Source organism: Mesocricetus auratus, unplaced genomic scaffold (genome assembly GCF_017639785.1).
Source record: "Mesocricetus auratus isolate SY011 unplaced genomic scaffold, BCM_Maur_2.0 Super-Scaffold_100028, whole genome shotgun sequence".
NCBI lineage: Eukaryota > Metazoa > Chordata > Mammalia > Rodentia > Cricetidae > Mesocricetus > Mesocricetus auratus.
In genome coordinates this window covers 12021471-12038230 of record NW_024429209.1, presented here as the reverse complement: position 1 = coordinate 12038230, position 16760 = coordinate 12021471, and the positions used below count along the sequence as shown (strand labels likewise).

Here is a 16760-nt window from a genome sequence, read left to right as displayed (position 1 = left end):
CCCAGAGCATATATTTATTATGAGCTGTCCCTATCAGCAATAAGTCCTGAATGCCTGGAGAACTACCTGCTCAGTTACACATCCTTCATGCCAGCCTTCCCTTCCCTTCTCAGTTTTCCATTTTCAATATCGTGTTTCCCAGAACCACCTCTTAGAGGGACCACTTGCATCTGAGATGCCATGACTACCAATACATAAAACTATGAGTACCCAGTGAGATTCTATGAAGGCTGCATCCCTAAGCCCTCTAGATTATGCTCATCAGCCTAAGCAGCAGAGATGGTTTAATCATGACCTCTGTCTTTTGGATCCCACAACAGTGAATCTCCTTGAAGAAACCTAGCTGCAAGGGAGTCTGGAAATACGGTCACCAGCCAGGTTTTCAGCCCAGTGAAAGAATAGAGAATAGGTGCTGTAAGCTGACCATTGTGTCCTTCCCACAGTCTAGTACTCCAGCCAAAGTGCAATTCTGGAATGCAGAGGCCAGCTCTAAGACTTCCACATTCATGGAACTGAGTCTCGGAATCTTAGACTCCCAGGGTTAGAGGGTTCTGGAGATTATTTTATGGTAGTGAAGACCCAGTCTCTGAGAGGGGAGGGTCTCACAGAGGGTGAGGGGCATAGAGGATATATTCCTTTCTGATTCTGGGAAAGTAACTGATATTATTTAAAGACATTCATTTATGTGTATGTATGTTTTGATTACATGTGTATATGTGTACCACATGTATGCCTGTTAGGGATCTCCTGGGGTCGTAGATGACTGTGAGCCACCATATTGGTGCTAGGAATCAAACCTGGGTCCTCTACAAGAGGAACAAATGCTCTTAATTACTGAGTAATCTCTCTAGTCCATGAAAGCAATTGATATTTATAGTACATCTATGTGTCTGGGAAGGCTGACGTGTTCTCAAATCACCTTTAAACAAACCCACAGAGATGGCTCTTCACACACCAGTGTGTAGTCTGTGCCAGGCGCACACTGTGTCAATGTGGTGAAGACAGCAGAACTCCAGAGCCGACCGCCTGGAATGCACCCTGGCCCCACAATCCCACAATTCATCTTGCCCTGGCTGCTCAGCTTCCTGCTGCAACGCCCTCGTGTATTTTGTGCACATCGCAGGATGGGTAAAGATGCACAGCTCAGGCAGACAAAGGTTGAGATCATTGCCCAAGCACCACAGTAAGTCAGAGGCACGACCAGGAATGGTCACCTCAGCACTCTGCCTCCATTCTCTCTCCATATTATGATGCATAAACACTTCCAACTTCTGGAATAGGGACCCACACCTAGAAAACTGTCAAGCTTTTAAGCCAAGTCTTGCAGTCTATTCATTCAATGAACAGTTACTGAGCACCTACTGTGTGCCTAAGAGCATGTGGGGCTGGGATGCCCCCACAATCTGCCTCGCGTACAGGCTGACAATCAAAGCAACTGAGTACCTACTGTGTGCCTAAGAGCAGATGGGGCTGGGATACCCCCACCACCTGGCTCACATACAGGCTGAGTATCAAATCAAAAGAGCAAGGAGAACAGAATGGGGTCTACAGCCAGAAAGCACCAGGAACCCTCACTGTCTTACCAGAGCCCTGACCCAGCTGTGCCTGAACTTTATTCCAACCCCAGACCCCTAGTTCCTCCAGCTCACATCTCCCTTCCTCTGGCTAAACTGGTTTGAACTGGATTTTCTGTATAACTGAGTCTTCACCGTGAGAACGGGCTTGGTCCCACTGAATCTCACACCATCACAGTTCTAAACATTGAACTCCCAGGCTGGGGAGATGACTCAGTAGGAAGAGCCCTTACCACACAATCTGACCTGAGCTCAGATCTCCAGAACATGTGAAGCCAGATGTGGTGGCATCTGTAACCCCAGAGCTTCTGTGGTGAAATAGGAGGTACTTCACTGGTGAGCTCCAGGCCAGTGACAGACCTTCTTTGTGAAACTACAAACAAGGTATGCAGAGTTTGACATTGGAGGAATGACATTGGAGGTTGGCCTCTGACCTCTATGTGCAGCAGTGAACACCTGCTCCCCACAGAACTGGAATGACTAGATAAGATAATTCTAAAACGGGCCAGTTTCAGTCTCAGGCATGTAACAAAAAGCCCACTACTTGAACACCATCTAAGGCAGGGAGAGGATCAGTAGACATTTTATGTGAAGAGCTGGAGAATAAATATTTTAGGCTTCTGGGGGCTGAGAAGCCTGTCTCTTTGTTGTAGAAGGGGAAAAATTCAAGACTACAGGAGTCAGTGACCATGGCCACTTTATGACAATAAAACTTTATTTATATTACAAACAAGGAAATTTGACCTTTGGGGTTTAGGCTTGCCAAACCTTGCTCTAGGGGATCACTTGAAGAAGAAGCAGGTTAGAAGGACATGAAGGGAGATCCACTGAAGGGTTAAAGAGGGGCTCCAATTTGAACAAAACCTACCATCCGATACCATGGCCCTTGGATTGGGTCTGGCTGCTGTATTCAAAAATAAAGGTTTACTTGTTTCTCTGTCGTCTGTGTCTGCTTTGACACAGACACGAGACGACTAGAGTTGAATAGCCTGGAAGACTATCTGGTCCTCAGAGCTGAACTCGCTGTTCCCTGGCCACTCACAGAGCATGTTGGCTACTCTCTGGCCTCCACAGACGCCCCGTGTTCAAAGAACGGTGTCAAGGGGCTTAGCCTGGACCTGGGGCCACATGCACAAAGCTCTGAGAAGAAAGCAGCCCCAAGCAGAACAGTGTTTTTAATAAAGTGGACAGAGCAGACGCTAAGACAAGAGGCAAACTAGCGCTCTGCCCCGCACCCTGGAGAGTCTGACCACAGTGACGCCGGAGAAGCGAGTTCACAGCTAAGACGCACTCCATAAATGTTAAAATAACAAGAACAATAAATAGTAATAAAACACAAAGCCCTGCACGCAGGCTCCTCGGGCTGGACCTCCCAGGGTTTTGACCTCCAGAGCCAGGAGATCAGGCTTGGCAGTGGTTCTGCAGGGCCTGCAGGGGCTGAGCAGGGCCAGAGGAGGAGGAAGTTCACATATGAGGGAGCAGGCCCTGGTGAGAACAGCCTCGGCTGCAAGACGGTACCATCTGCTGGGTACAGAGATCCAGGTGAGGCCACCACTAACTCAACACCCCCCCATGATGGGGCGGGGGAGATGGTCCAGTTGGTAAAGTGCCTGCCCTGCAAGTATGGGGGGGCTGAGTTCGATCCATAACCCTAACCCTAACCCTAACCCTAACCCTAACCCTGCCCTGCAAGCATGGGGAGCTGAGTTCGATCCCTAACCCTAACCCTAACCCTAACCCTAACCCTAACCCTAACCCTAACCTAACCCTAACCTAACCCTAACCCTAACCCTCACCCTCACCCTCACCCTAACCCTAACCTAACCCTAACCCCTAACCCTAACCCTAACCCTAACCCTAACCCCTAACCCTAACCCTAACCCTAACCCATAACCCTAACCCTAACCCTAACCCTAACCCTAACCCTTGTGAAAGCTGTGCGTGGCGCCTTTGACTCCAGTGCTGGGTAGGAGGGTGGGGTAGGAGGGTCCCTGGGGTTTGCTGGCCAGCCAAGCTCCAGGTTTCAAGGGATCTGATGCTTTATGTGCGAACACACACACACACACACACACACACACACGATAAGTAAATATTAAAAATAAGGTGGAGAGTAAATGAAGACGGCACCCGGTGTTGACCCTTGACCCAGTCACACATGAGCACATGTACCTGTGCGTGCACATACACCTCTATGCCTCCCTCTTCCAAGGGTGCTTAGTCTGTCTGAATTCTGAGGGTACGCTTGTCCCAAACACATGGGACCCCACAGACCAAGCCTTCCAGAAAGCTCCAGTGATCCAGCTCAGTGCTTTCTTTATTTCAGGACCACCCCAACCCCACCATCTACAGTTGATGGCCCAAGCTAGATTGGCTTGGTACCCTCACCTCTCCGGCGCAGAGAAGAGGAAAGTCTTCAAGGCCGGCAGATTGTACCAAGAGCACAAGCTGAGACAGGCATGGCAAAGACCCAGCCTGGCACTGCAGCATGGCTAGAGGTTAAGGGCAGACCACATCCCAAATCATCAATGAAGAGCCTAAAGGACTCAGTCTCTAGGGTACTCTCAGAACACCAAAGACAGAGGACTGCCCGGCTTCTCAGCGGCCAGTGCTCTGCAAGGCCCTAGTCTCAAAACTAGGTGGTGCCCTGTGGTTCACAGTGGGCATTAGGCAAGCAGTTCCTTTCCATGAGGCTGCTCAGCTCCTCAAGATGGCTACGAGCTGGTTAAAAACAGGGAGCTTGCACGATGCCATCAGCTTGTCCCCAGTACCCAGCCACTTCACTTGGCCAACTAAAGAGCTCTTAAGAACTACTGGGCACTGCTCACAGCCCTGTGTCTAGCCGAGGGTACCACATCTCCCACACTGCTGGGTTGTAGGTACAGCAGGACTCCATGTGACAAATGAGGAGGCTGAGGTCCAGAAGGTGAGACCACCAGAGACGGGAACTTCCTGCTATTTACTGTGGGGCAATGTGACCAAGGAATCTCTTTGCCTTCACATTCCTTCCTTCTAGATGGGCCTCTTAAGGTTCAGCAGGCTGGAGGTTGAGCAACACTTGAGACATAGCCCAGCAATCAGTTTGAGAATATTGAGGCTCCTCCTGGGAGGAGAGACATGGCAAAGAGCTTACAGAATGTTCTGGAGAACTTGCAGGAGCTGGTCTTGTCTTTCCCAAGAAAGATTAGAGATGACGGCGCTTAAATGAGCAGAGGACCAGGTTGGGCAGGTTGAGAGCGTGGCCTCTGCTGATCCCAGCTGCACAAAGACCAGGCCACCCTCGGCACCATAGAGCAAGAGGCCAAGCTACGGCTGGCCCAGTGCCAGTACAGCCCTTACCGATGGCCACAGCATCAGATGACCACGTCCAGGTGGGACCTCTGACATCCTGTCCTCAACCCTTGTCCTTGGGTCTGGAGAGACTGTCCACATCACATACAGACTGACTCACACGAGCACTTAGCTAGGAGTCTTTCTGTCTGGATCCACGCACTGCAATGTCCTCCCCTCTCTCAGAGGGAAATTCACACAGAGCTGCTTCCCTGCCACAGCCAAGTGGAGAGGAAGGGGGCCATGCTGTTGTTGAATGCAGCCAACTCCCCATGCCAGGAAGGAAAATGATTTTTCCCAAGAAAGAACAGAAGGGGTTTGCTGAAGAGATGGGCCAGCGGGTAAAGTGCTGCTGTACATGTGTGAGGACCTGAGTTCTAATCCCACACACCCAAATAAAAAGCTGGGCATACCCAGGAGGTGGTGGCCCAAGCCTTTAATCCCAGCACTCAGAGGGCAGAGGCAGGCGGATCTCTGTGAGTTCCAGGCCAGCCTGGTCTACAAAGCTACACAGAGAAACCCTTTTCCGACCCCCTCTCTCCCCCGCCAAAAAAAACTGGACATGGTGGCACCAGGGAAGTGAAGACAGGAGTATCGCTGGAACTCGCTGGCCAGTTGGTGAGCTCTGTATTCAGGGAGAGATTCTGTCTGAAAAAGAAACAAACAAGCCAACCCAAGCTAGAAAACAACAAATAGACTCTCCCATTGATCACTGGCTTCTGCATGCACGAGCACACACAGGGGCACACATATGGAGACCCAGGAAGACAGACATAAGTGTATGAAGGGCTTCCAGCCCCGAGAGTGTTTTACCCAGGGGCCTTCTGATGAACCAAGCACAAATATGGTCACCAGTATCGGTTAAATGCCCCTCAAAATTCTTCCTGTTTTGGGAAGGAAGGGGGAGAGAAACAGGGATCAAGTACACTCTAGACTCCTTTGTTGCTGCCCTGATGTTCCACACAGGCAGGTGCCTCAGCCAACTTCCTTCAGAAGCGTGAGTTTGAGCTGGAAGGAGCCCATCTTCTAGAAGAAGCCTCTTGCCCAAACTCCAGTTGCAGCCTCCCTGGAGCCCTCACGGCCACCGTCTTCCCATGGAGAGCCATACCCTTGGGCACTTTGGTGTATTTCTCATTAAATCTGACAACATGACTATGAGGTGTGGGCATTCTCTCCATGCCAGGAGAAGGTGACATGGGAGTGGGCAGGTTGGTTTAATTAGTCAATAAAAATGAGCGTTCATTGACCAGAAATCATCTTCTACTTCATGACTTTTATGGCGATTACTGACACTTGGGGACAGCCTGTGAGGCACAACCCTGTTGGGGGGGAGGGGGTCGAATGACTCTTTCACAGGGGTCGCATATCAGATTTTATGACTCACAACAGTAGCAAATTATAGTTATGAAATAACAACGAAATAATTTCATGGTTGGAGGTCACCACAACATGAGGAGCTATAATAAAGGTTGCAGTGTTAGGAAGGTTGAGAACCACTGGTCTAGATCAGGACTCCCTTCCAGATTTATGCCGCCAAATGTTTCCCTTGACAGGAGAGTGAGTCCTGGGCTGAGACTAGCCACTCTCTGTAGAAGGGCTCCCAGAATTCCCTCTGGGTTTCGTCTATCTAGCCCTCTGTAAAGGGAGGAACTGGCTTGGGGGAGTCACATGCTTTGCTTTGTCATAAGTCACGGGGCTATTGTGCCAGGTAGGGTTATAAGTCAGCAAGTCTCAAACTGGAACTGGTGTGTGACCCTCTCCTGCTTGACCCCCCCTCCTTGGGAGGGGCAGGTTGAACCTCCAATGCCACAGAGCTGGCTGTTAGAGACCCTTGGAGATGTTATCTTTGGGGGTTGTGTTCATACACCCAGAGACTACACAAATATTTTCTCTGAGTATCAGTAGGCCACTCCCTCCAAAAACCTGGTGACAGACCTTTCCTAATGGATAAGATTTTGGTCACTCTGAGAGCAAATATTTATCATGGAGTCACCACCTGCCAAACCCCAAGGGCTTTTACGGCCAGAACAAACTGTATGGGGAGGGAAGGGCCGGAGTACCTCCATGTGACAGGCAAGGAAACTGAGGTACAATGAGGGGATGCCACTTGCCCCAGCCACATGGCAGAAAGGCAAGGGAGGCTGCATTTGTGTGTGTGTGTGTGTGTGTGTGTGTGTGTGTGGTGTATACATGTACACATGTTCGTGTGTATGTATATGTTCGTGTGTATGCACGTGTGTACAAATGCATATAGAGGTCAGATGCCCACACCTGGTGTTTTCCTCTGTCTCTCTCCATCTCATTTTTTGGGACAAGATCTCTCATCGATTTAGCTAGCCTCTCCGGCCAGCAAGCCTCAGAGATCCTGCTGCATCTCTTACCAGGGCCTGCTGGGATCTACAGACGCCACACCACTGGTACACTTAAATCCTCAAAGCTGTTCTGTCATGAAGTGTCACTTCATTTTACAGTTTTAGAAGTTGAGAGCCTGACAGCCTAAGGAAGCTACTCCAGGCCATAGACCTGGGTAGGGATGGCTCTGCCATCAGCCGGGTCACAGCGTGTCAGAGTCATCTTATCAGTGTCTCTAGCTCCTTGTGGGGAGGAGACAGGAACCTGCGTTACACATGACAGCGTGGCCACCCACCAAAGATGCCCGTGTGGTCCATGGGACCTCACTGCCTGCCACTATGCAGGTACCCCAGCTTTCTCGGCCAGGACACCGTGACATCCAGCCTGCCCAGGCCTTTGGAGGAGAGGGCGCCTGTCTATCTCTCATCATTTATTATGTGTGTAGCTGCTTCTCCCCTGGTGCCGAAGGGGAGAGGCCAAAGTGGCTGCTGCAGGTGGTGAGACAGATGGCGAGGCCTTGGGCCACAGGTGAACCTTTCACCCCAGGGTTACGGCCCCACTCCGCAGGTCGCCTGTAGCCAACAGGCACATTCGACTGTGGCAGCTGTTGAGGTCTCACTGTGAGAGGCTGGGGGGGGCAGAGCTCAAGCTTGGTCAGCAGGAGTCAGCTGGCCCCGGCCCCCATGCCACCAGCTGTCCGGAGCTCTTCCAACCCACTGTCCTTGCTTGAGAAGCCATCCTGGAGTCACAGCCTTTCCTGGGTCCTTTGCTTGGCCCTGCCCACCCTCACTGAACAAAGAGTTTAGTCTGAGGGGGTAGGAAGCACACAGATCTGGACACAGTGCTGTCCACATAATCTGTTCTTCCTTCCTCCCCTCCTCCCCGCCTCCCCTCCTCCCCGCCTCCCCTCCTCCCTGTCTCTCTCCATCCCTCCCTCTTCTTTCCTAGGGCCACGGCACAAGTTGACATAAGGAGTACATCCCATCAAACCTGACACACAGTAAGTGCCCAGTAAACACTGGCTACTACTGGTATTGACTCGCATGACTGGGCATCCTGTATAGGAAGCCCCTTTGTTCATTATGGTTTTAAATCTGGGGAAGTGTTGTTTGGAGGGCTAAACGCAGTCCTTCCCCCTCTACAAAGCTTCCAGAGACAGCCAGGAGGGCCTGTGTGACTCCTGCACCTCCAGAGGTATCACAGGACACTAGGCAACAGGAGCCAGCCGTGCTAGTAATGTCTGTTTTGTCAAGTTCTTCCTATAACCCAGCCCCGCCCCCACCCCAGCTTAGCATACGCCCAGCTTAGCATATGCTGTTTATGCTTTAATAATGGGCCCATCTTACTGATGAGGAAGCCGAGACTTGCCAATGCCATGTGATGGGTGTGGCAGCCCAGGGCACAGGGTAGCAGGAGGAGAGGGGACTGAGGCTTGCCTGGCACCATCTCCAAAACTCTCACCATGGTCTGAACCTGGCTTCGATGTCTGAGAACTCGACCCCAACCTTTTAGGTTCTACTATGAACCAATTTACATCTGTGGTAGATAGTTCCAGTAAGTCATCCCCACCCAGCCCTTGCCTGGAAGACGCCTGGCTTAGTCAGGACCCCTTCCCACGTAAATAACAGGAAAGTTAGCGCAAAGTGGTTCAAATTAAAAGGAGGACTTACTGATCCACATAGCTAGGAACCCTAAGATGTGGGCTTCAAGCACAGCTTGATCAAAGGATTAAAAAAAAGAACAAACAAAGAAAGAAAACCCGAACCCACTACCCTGTCTCTCCCCTGCTCTCTCTTTCTCTGTCCCTCATTGCTCTCTTTTTTAATTCCCTGAGAGCCTCTCCCACAAGCTGTTGGCAAAACTGCCTCCCAGAGCCTTCAACCGGCCCTGGGCTCCTAGTAGGAAGACAGTGCGGTTTCCCTAACAGTAAAGCTAAAAGTCCAGGAAATGTTCTGATTGGTTGGGCTTGAGTCACGTGCCTGTCCCTGATCTAACCACTATCATCACGGTGTTGCTTTGCTCACTGGGGGAACCTGAGTCATATGCCTTTCATGGCTGGGGATGGGACCCGTGTCCCTTGAGTTAGATGGCCCGAGAGTGGGAACCCTAAAGCAGTGTGTGTGTCGAGAGGGTGGGTGGGTCTAGCCTGGCCCCTCAGATGGGGGACAGTGAACCATGAGAGACATTTGCAGAAGAATGAATGAACAAATGAGCTGATTCTCTGGTGGTGATGTCCAAATTCTCCTTGGTTAGCTCACTTCTAAATTGCCTACAGGAATCACGTCCCAAAACGGTGAATTAAAATCTGAACAATGAGAGGCCGGAAAGATGGCTTAGCAGGTAAAGGCATTTGCTGTGCAAGCCTGGTCAGCCGAGTTGTAATTCTTCCAAGAGCTTAAGACTAGATGCTGATTCATGGGACAGGGCCAGCTGCCTGCGCACGAAGACGGGAAAACGCTGAGAGGTGACAACATCGGCCAAAGAGCACATCACCACCAAGAGGCTTCTTGTCCCGTGAAAGCGCATGCTGCCATGGTCCCCACTTCCTGAGATAGTATGCTGAGCACTGAAGTAACAACCGTTGTGCCAATGATGACTGTAACAGCAGTCAGTGATGTCATCATCATTGCCTGAACACTGTTTCATCCTCATCACAGCCCAGGGAGGGATGTGTCATTACAAAGCCAGTGTGTGTGTGTGTGTGTGTGTGTGTGTGTGTGTGTGTGTGTGTGTGTGTGTGTGTGTGTGTGTGCTCATGGAGGCCAGAGGTCAGCAGCTGGTATCTTCCTTCATCTTATATTTGGAGACAGGATTTCTTCCTGAACCTGGAGCTCATCAATTCAGTTGGGCTGGCTGGCCAGTGAGCCCCCAGCATCTTCCTGTTCCTGTCCCTGTCCCCAGCACTGGGATCACAGGTGTGCACCATCTTACTCAGCTTTTATGTAAGCACCGGGGATCCGAACTCAGGTCCTCACGCTTGTGCAGTAGCACTTAACGCACTGAGCCCTCTCTCCAGCCCCACAAGGCTTCCCAACAGAGGATACTGAGGAGAGAGAAGTGAGGCCAGTTACACAGCTGGCATCCAGGACAGTGAGCCCCCAAATCCAGTCTGAGCTGCTCTGCTGGTGACAGCCTCTGCTGACAGATGGAACAAAATGGCTGCCTGTGGGCTGCCTGCTAGATCATCCAGCAGGGCCCGGACCTGGTCCTCTCCCACCTGACCTGAGCCCCCCTTCTCTCTCCTGGACTCCCTGCAGAGTGAGCTGCTGGTGTGTGTTCACAGGGTAAGCGTGTTGTTTGATGTATAAATTTAAGCACACTAAGCATCCCCTTCCCTCCTATCCACTTCCCATCCAGCACTTGGTGTCTGTCTGGCCATGCCCTGGACTGCAGTATCGGCTGCCTGCCCTGGGGCTCCACTGATGTCAGCCATCTCCTTCCTAAGCCTGTCATATGCCTCCAGGCCTCTGCTCAGGCAGTCCCCTCAGCCAACACTCTCTCCCTGGACCCCAGTTCTCACACCCCTCTCGGCTCCCCGCAGGCTCAGTGCCCTTCTTCCCTGGTCCTGTGGATGCTGCTGGGAGCACCCGCAGTGCCTCCTCCGTCCCCTGGGGCACATCTCGGGTCCCCCGAGTGAGCTGGTCGCCCTAGGCCCATGGCATTGTTTCAAAAAGACGCTAGCTCATTTCCCAAGCTCAGTCAGAGCCTTGAACAGTCTGTGGCCATTTTTCTGGCTCTGTGTGGGTATATGACTTCTGGAGACGCTATCGGGACAAGGGATCCTCTTTCTGCTAATGTGGCCCACCCTCTGGATGGTAGATGCCTAGACCAGAAGGAAAAGGAAAGCCTGCCCCAAAGGAAGGTGACAGAGAAAAAGAGAGCCCAGAGGTACAGGAAGGTGAGGATGAAGGGAAGTGAGAGGTCCCTTTAAGAGATAGATTTTTCCATTCTGTGAGCTCATTAAGTCGTATATTTGTTCCAACTACTTTGAATTTTTGTTGTTGTTACCTGCTACACAAAGTGCTTTAACTCCTACTTATGGACCTGACATCACCGAAGCTGCCTACTCATCCAGGCAATATTGTCTGGCTTTGCTGATTCAGTTTACAACCATCTTCTGGCCTGCAATGGGAGGTCCTGATAGCACACCGCACCAGGCCATACTGACATCCACATTGCCAGAATCCAGAACAGAGCCTGACCCAGGGCAGGGCTCACTGGACTTTGTCTGGTTAATGTTGTCATCTATTTAGCAACTCTTTATTGAGCACCTACTATGGTCTAGCAGTGTTACAGGCATAAGGATCCAGTTTTTGCCTCTCCCAGTGACTCTGTATCTTGGTGGCCTTGGTAGCAGCCATTATACATACTTCAGATACCAGGCTCAATTGCTGTCTAGGCCAAGTCTTGACACAATGCTCAAGACCCTCCCAGGATCACAATGAAACACAGGGGAAGCTGTGTTTGCTTCTGGTGACACAAGACCCCTGACCCTAACTGCCTCCACACAGCTGCAGGCCACAAAGCCACCACTTTGCAGCCTGGATCTGGTTCTTCAAATACAGAGAGTGACCTGACATTTGTGTCACCTGCCACTAGTACTAAGAAGCTGGCACCAGACAGATCTTCCTCTTAGGGGCCACAGACTCAGAAGTGTGGCCAGGTGACCTGGCAGCTGTGGCCACACTGCAGCCTAGGGACTCTGGTTTTGCTAAGCAGTCCCAACAACCTCTGGACCCCATGTTCCCTGGCTGGCTTGTCTAACAACATGGATCTCATGCCCTGAGCTGGCACTGACTGAGCTCTCCCCTGCGCTCTGTACTGTGCCAAGCATCTTTTCCAGGTTCCATCTCGGATAACCCCACGGATAAAGGTCGTAAGTACCCATTCCATAGGGGAAGAAACTGAGGTCCTCTTGTCTACCCTCTGCAGGGTTGGGGCTTACACCTCACCCCAGAGCTATGGTTAGATGATACAGTGCTGGGACAAGTGGCATTGGGCCAGGAGATCAGCTTCATTTAGGTACAGTGACCCTGGAAAGGTGAGGGTAAAAAGAGGTTCCGCCAGGAAGAGGAAGCTGGGGACAGAGGGTTGGAGCAGAGGGAGCCTAGAGCCTGGGGTGATGATGGGCTATGAAATAAAAAGCTATCCCAACTTGTTGGGGAAGTCCTGTTATTTGCCTGTGCATTTGTCAATAAAGTACTGTCTGGCCAATAGAAAACCTAGATAGGAGGGACTAGGAGTCAAGGAGGACTCTGGGTAGGAGAAACACAGGAGAGTTCGAGATGTAACCGCATGGGTAGGAAGCCCGGAACTATTCTCCAGTAAGAGACATACTTAGATTAACAATTATGGGGTAATTACTTAAGGCAGAGCTAGCCAGTAAGAGACAAACAAGGCCAACAGCTTCATAATTAATATAGCCTCCTGTGTGTTTATTTGGGACTCATGTGGATCTAGAACCAGGCTGGCGCGGCAGAGCCCAGGCGACTGGCGGGGGATAAACCAAAGTGGCTAGCAAAGAAAAAGCTTCTCTTAACACCAACTGCTTAATCTCTCCATCGCCTTGTGGTTCTAGGGGGCCCGGGATGTTTGGCCAGGACCCCAGGAAGCCCCAGAGCTGCAGATCATGGCCTGGCTGATAGAGTGCTCCCTCTATTTGCAGCCAAGTGGGTAGACATCTTTGGGGTGCATACCTTGCCGGGATTCTCCCAGGACTCCCGCTGAAGGAAGACATAGGCTCCATGACTCAGACAGTGTTTCCTTGGGACATGGGGGGGGGACATCAACTGCAAGTTCAGTTTTTTTCTGCAGCTTGGGGCTGATTACTCAGGGGTCAGCAAGAACTCTACCTAGATGTACCACTGTGTCTCCAGTGCAAAGAAGCATCGAGGACTGCTCCCATCAGCCCCTTCCTCTCTCAGTACGGCAGTCCATTATACAGAGAAGAAAACTGAGGGATAGGGAAATCGAAGGCACTAGAGTTCCAGAGATGACATGTGGTTGGGTGGGGGTATTCAGCTCCAAGGCCCCTGTTCTTTGCAGCTACACCACCAGGCTGCTTGAAAAGCCAGTCTGTCGTCAGAGATGCCCACTAGGCTTCAGGTAGCAAGGACACACACAGTGGGGACTCTCCAACACTGTCTGCTTTCAAGGCCACCATCCCTGCCACCAAACCCCAAAGAGAAGAAAGAGCCAGTGTGTCCCACGCAAATACTGGTCCCTCTCTCTCTCTCGTGACTGTCTTGTGTTCCTTTCAATTCATGCCAAGTTGCAGAAATCCCAAAAACCCACAATCCAGAGCCAGGACAGAGGCATACGCATGTAACCCAGCACCTGGGGACTAAGGCCAGAGGGTTGAAAGTTCAAGGCCAGTCTGGGCTACACAGTAAGTCTCTAGCTCAAAATAAACAAGAATAAAACTTAAAGAAATGTTAAAGCAAAACCATAACCTATTTTTTTTTGCTCATTTTTTCCCTGGTTTTTCCAGACAGGATTTCTCCATGTAACAGCCTTGGCTGTCCTGGAATTTACTCTGTAGATCAGGCTGACCTCTAACTCACAAAGATCCACTTACCTCTGCCTCCCAAGTTCTAGGATTAAAGGCGTGCACCATCACCACCTGGCCTTATTCTCATTTCTTCTAGCACCTTCTGGTTCTTTCTGGAGCACCCTCCCCCTGCACCTCAGACCTCACAGATGTCTCACCCATGCAGAAGACACATGAACATCATGGACATGGGCCTGCATCTGATGTATTTCTAAGTCACCCAACGTGAAGCCAGTACTCTTGCCCCCTGGTGTCCCTCCCTAACCTGGGACTCACTACAGAAAATAAATGTGAAAGCTGTTAGTGCAGAACCCAGTAAGGGCAGCTACTGTCGTGGGTCTTTTATTGTTGGGAAGTTTTAGGGCTGGGAAGATGGCTCAGTGAGTGAAGTGCTTGCTTTACAAGCAGGAAGACCTAGGTTTGATCCCCAGCACCCATGTAAAAAACTAAGCACAGCAGTGTGCATCTGTAATTCCAGTATGGGGAGGAGATAACAGGAGGGTGCCTGGGACTTTCTGGCCAGCCAGCCTAGTCAACTTGATCAGCTCCAGGTCCAGTGAGAGACTCTGACTCAAAAAAATAAGGTAGAGAGTGATGGAGAAAGATGCCCAACTTCCTCCTCCTGTTTCCACATGCATGAGCGTAGATGTGTACATGCAAACATGCACAAACACATGCACACATGCATAAACATATATGCACATGCATATACAAACACATATACACATACAAGTATATGCACAGACAAACATGTGCAAACACGTATGCCTATACATGCAAAGGAGTTTTATATTTTTCTTTAAGTTCGTACTATACCTTTAAGTCATTTTAAAGCTCACATACCACAGGATTAGTCACATGGGGCTGGTTCCCCAGGGAACTGGCATTGCCAACCTGCCCACTGTTACCTACTGGTCATTAGTGCCACTCTCTAAATAATGAACCACCAGCCACACACCCTCAGGCTCCTCTGCACTCATTCCTCCTCTCCTATTTCACCCAAATCAGAAACACATTTTCCTAGAGTTACAGACGTTAGCAATGGGAAGGCTTAGCAGCATCCAACCAAGGTTTCCAGGGGCTTCTATTCACCTGCTGTGCATTCTGGAAGAGCGGCTGAACACCAAAAGGGAGGGCGCAGATCTTTCAGTAAAACTGATCAGGTCTGGTTTGAAGAAATGGCCCAGCCAGGAAAGTGCTTCCCATGAGAGCATCAGGTCCTGAGTTCAGATCCTCCAGCCCCCAGGCATGGAGATGCACACCTGTAGTTTCATCTCTGGATGGTAGAGGCGGGAAACCCGGGGACTAGCTGGCCATCCAGTCCAGACAATCAGTGAGTTTCAGGCTCACTGAGAGACCTTGTTCCCCAAAATAATATGGTGCCAAAAAGATGGCTCAGAAACTAAAAGCCTGTGACCTGCGCTTAAGCCCTGGAACACATGAAAGGTGACAGAAGCAACTCCCGAAAGTTGTCCTCTGATACACACACACACACACACACACACACACACACACACACACACACGCATCGTGAATACGCAATAATGATAAATTAAAAAACAAAATAGAGAAGGATTGACGATGGCGCCTAACAGCCACTTCTGACCTCCACATGTGTAGACACAAACACACACATAAACACGCATATATTGTAAACACAATCATACACACATATGCATGCACACACACACACACACATCTACTTATTTTTCAGAGTTAGCCTCCCTTTCCCTCCACTCACTGTGGACAAGAGCCCTGCACACAGACCAGTGTTTGAGTTTCTGCTCCATGTCTCACATCCTTTTCCAGAGCTGGACTCCCATATCACCACCAGGCTCTGCTTGAATGCTTCTGGGTATGGCCCACTCACTACCATGGGAGATGGCCTCTGAGCAGTTCCAGGAGGATGTGTGGGTTTAGACTCATCCTTGCAGATTAAAAAAACAAAACAAAACAAAACAGGGCCCTGATATCCCTGACAGCACTTATTTCCTCAAAGAAGTTTTATTTTAAAGGTGTGGGAGAGTCTTTTCATCCCCCATGTGTGTGCTTCACCTCTTTCAGGGTCATTATGAAGAAGCTGGGCAGTCCCACCGAGTTCCTTCCAGGTCTGAGATGAAACTATTCTTCTTGGAACATTCCAGGCCCCTTCTGAGGGGTTTCCACGAGGCTATGGAGTGTCAGAGCCTCCTAGAGCTGGCTGCATTCGCTCTGTCTACCCCTCAGCATGGAGGAAAAGCCTGCAGCGACTTTTTTCACACCCCTCACTTGTGACAGCAGAGCATGTTTCCAGGCTGCTCCAGCCTGCGTCTGGCCCAGCCTGCTCTGAGCCCTCAGGAACAATGGCTCCATTTTGTTATTTCTCCGGGTTCCCTCCTTCTGATAGTCTGCCCTGCTAAAAGTGGCTGTTGGCAGAGATTTCTGCATTTCAAATGGCTGGGTTGGGAGACCAGGGCCCGGACACAATACGCTCTTGTTGGAGGGAAGAATTGGTGTATCCTTAAAGGATGGCCATGGGGACATCAGCACAGCACTGCTTCCGGGCCACACAACCCTGTCCACACAGCAGCCCTGGAAGCTGCTGGCGCCTGCATCATGACCAACAGAGAGACAGAGGACAGCTCTGAGAGCCTCTACCAGGAAACACCCGGAAACTGGTGATACGGCACACTGTGTGCCCCACACGCCACAAAGCTAACTGTCGTCTTGTGACAGCTCCCCAAAGACACAGGGGAGGGGAGGGCCCAGGTTTGGGAATCCAAAGCTCTGGTTTCAAATTCTGACTTTTCCTCTTACAAGCACCCTAAAATTCTGAGCAGGGGTGGGTTCACACTTCAGACTTACTGCCTCAAGGTTACTAAGGAGAAGCTGGCCTAACATGAGTATCTGAGCTGGGTTCTTACCTGAGTTCAAGCCCCAACTCTAGCACTTCAGGGTCGGACAAGACCCCTACATGT

At 50.7% G+C, this 16760-nt stretch overlaps 1 protein-coding gene and 1 long non-coding RNA gene across 4 annotated transcripts in view; one reads left to right on the top strand and one right to left on the bottom strand.

The window, feature by feature from the left end:
- Eya2 (EYA transcriptional coactivator and phosphatase 2) overlaps positions 1 to 16760 on the bottom strand; it is a 172264-nt gene that overhangs the window by 131883 nt on the left and 23621 nt on the right. The window lies entirely within an intron of this gene.
- Positions 2975 to 6154, top strand: LOC121134462. The gene is made up of 2 exons (XR_005871545.1): positions 2975 to 3116; positions 3898 to 6154. It is a non-coding gene; the product is annotated as an uncharacterized LOC121134462 (long non-coding RNA).